Source organism: Colobus angolensis, unplaced genomic scaffold (assembly GCF_000951035.1).
Source record: "Colobus angolensis palliatus isolate OR3802 unplaced genomic scaffold, Cang.pa_1.0 Scaffold76, whole genome shotgun sequence".
In the NCBI taxonomy this organism is placed as follows: domain Eukaryota; kingdom Metazoa; phylum Chordata; class Mammalia; order Primates; family Cercopithecidae; genus Colobus; species Colobus angolensis.
The window spans coordinates 4,755,289-4,758,082 of NW_012121376.1; the positions used below are offsets into that span (position 1 = coordinate 4,755,289).

Consider the following 2,794-nt stretch of genomic DNA (forward strand, 5'->3'; position numbering starts at 1 on the left):
GGGTGAGGGAGGGTCCCGGGCGCGCCGGCGCCGCGCGGGACCCGGGGAGGCGCACGGCTAGCTTACCTGGTAAGTAATACAGAGGCGGCTTCAATCCAAACATGGTTCAAATTAGAATTCCATAGTGGCCAAAGAGGGATGAAGAAGGAAAATAATATTAAAACCCAGGAATGAACAAAAAGCACCGTTCAAGCCACGGCGCTCAAAAATGTCCAAAACAATAAAATAAAGGCAGAAGAGCGATCCTGAGAGCGACGAAAAAAAAAAAAATCAGTCTTTCCCCCCCACCAAGACGATCAAAAGGCTCTCTCTCCGACCAGCGCCCGGGCAATTTCGGCCACCTTGGCCCTGGCAGATCCACAATGAGGTAATTGACGACCAAGGACGGGCCGGAGCCTCCACGGCTGCCCGGGTGTCTTCGCCGCGTGTGTATTTTCTGCCTTTTGGACTTGAGATGCAAATAAAAAAAAAGGAGGGGGGGAGCACGGCGGAGGGAAGCAGGCGGGGAAGAGGAGCGAGAGAAAAATAAAGGGGGGAGGTGAGGGTGATGAAATTGGGGGGTTAAGATCTTCAGGGATTACTCATTTGAAAGGAAAAGAGAGGGGGGGAAGAAAAAAAACAGCCCCCAAGACGTGCGAGTAGCAATCTCTCCTCCATTCAGCCATTTGAATGTCAAGGGCGAGGGTCAAGAGACCTGTTTCCAACAGGGTTTCACGTTCAGAACCAGAAGGAAAAAGGAAGGGGGGGGCGGCGGGAGGGGGTATCTCTTGTTGCCAAGGAGAAATCGGCTTTGTTTTGTTTCCCCTTAGCTACTGGGTGAGGAGGGGCGGGGTGGCGGGGAGAGGAGGAGGGGGCGAGCGGGAGAGGGGAGAGGAGAAAATTAATACCCAAACAGCCAAGAAGTACCGAGGGGGAGATTTCTTCTCGTAAATAAAAGAGGCGGCGATTGCAAACAAGTCTCCGGCAGGAGAAAGCAGGCCGGGGAGCCGGCTCCCCTCCCCCTCTCGCCACCAACACCCCTCCCCCCGTTTTTTTGGTTATCTCCCTGGCCCGGCGTCCCACCACTGACTCAGAGAGAGGGGGTGGAAGGAGGAGGAGAAAGAACTCGCGGGGGCTCTGGCGCCTGGGCAGAAGGAGGCAGGAGGAGAGCGGGGAGGCGAGAGCGCACGGCGGTGGAGAGCCCCTCGATCAATTTTCATGCAAGAATCATTATCGGTAAATTGGAAAGCTGGCTGCCTGACAGCAGATTTGTCTCCCCTAATGAAAGCGAAAGGGTAGGGGCGCAGCGGCGGGCGGCTGAAGGCGGCGGCGGCGGCGGCTCCTTCCGTCTCTACGCGGCATCTTCCAGCAGCTCCATGCTTCGCATGGCGATAATAATAGTTTCACTTGCGAGCATTCCCCCGTGCGGCCGCCGAGCCGGGCGGCAGATCCGTGCGGACGGGGAACGGGGAGCAGGAAGCCGGGCTCGCCTCTCCAAACCCAGGGAGGGTGGCGCTGCCGAAGGCAGGGTGCTCCCCTTTGCGCCGAAGCGGGGGCCGTTTGCAAACAGTGGGCGGCTGCGGGCGCCGTTGGTCCCCCCTCCGGCTGCCCAACTCCGCGCTCTGGCCGTCCGCCCGCCCGCCGGTCCTCCCTCCCTCCCCACCCACGACTGACAGCTGCGGGAGCCGGGAGTTCGCCCTCCGCCAGGACCCGGGAGAATCCCTAAACCGTGACCCGGGGACTCGGGGCCGCCTTTTGTGGAACACACGCGGGGCTGCGGCAACGCACACGCCGGCCTGCCCTGGTGAGCTCTCGGGCGAGCGGTTTCCCTCCTTTCTTTTCCTCTCACCCCTTACCCCGCACCCCACCCCTTAAAAATCCCTGTTGCAAGTGTAATCAAATGCTGGATAGCATCTCCCACACTCTCCCTGCACTGGTGCATTATCAGATCCGGGAAGGCATGCTTCCAGGCAAATAGACCTAATAAATGCTATTACTGGGATTCTGCAAGCCCCGGCTGCACCATAGTAACGAGAGCCCCGGCTAATTTGGTTTAAGAAAACGATCAACTGCACAGAGACTGAGTGTGGAGCCTGTATCTCTCCTCCCCACGCCGCCTCCCTTTCACACCAGCTCAAGAAGGCCCCATGTGATAATTCCCCAAATCGAAGGGGAAAAAACCCTGCCGCCAAACCACATCCTGTGCGCTTATTGTCCAGCCCAGCGATTTTAAAGAGACAGGATCCATTTACCCACGTCCCCCCACCCCACTCTTAAACGCACGCTGCAAAGCTGCCTCTTGATGTGACAATTTATTTTCAAGCCCTTTTACCTCCTGAGGGGCCCCTCAGTGGCACAACTAGCCGGAATCACGACTTGGTGACACTAAGGGGTCACCTTTTGACCCCAGCTACAATCATGGTTTGAGGAGCAGGCCTGAGCCCGCAGGTACGCACGGCGGGGCACCGCGGTCACGCCAGGCTTGGGTTCCTGCCAACGCTCTCCAACCACTGCGTAAATCAGGGGTCCCCAGCGGCAGCCCCGGGGTCCCTGCTAAATGCAGCGGCTTCAAATGACAGTTGAACTCCCGGAATACGATACCCTAGAGAAAAGCTCCGGAGGGCAAATTGGAGGAGCTTGGGAGAGTTGGGGGAGCGGCGTGCCTTTTGACCTCTCCAAGCCACTTTGCCAAACCCTCGCCTACCCCGCCAGAAAAATTCTTAAATGAGCTGGGCGGAGCGCTCGGAGCCAAGGGAGGGGTGACGCTCCTCTCCGCCGCCGCCAGCGGCTCGGTGACTGCGGCGTGCTGGCGGAC

The 2,794-nt window shown here is 58.6% G+C and overlaps 1 protein-coding gene across 1 annotated transcript in view; it reads right to left on the reverse strand.

Moving 5' to 3' along the window:
• GSE1 (Gse1 coiled-coil protein) overlaps positions 1 to 2,794 on the reverse strand; it is a 312,635-nt gene that overhangs the window by 124,379 nt on the left and 185,462 nt on the right. The gene's annotated exons all lie outside the window — the stretch shown is intronic.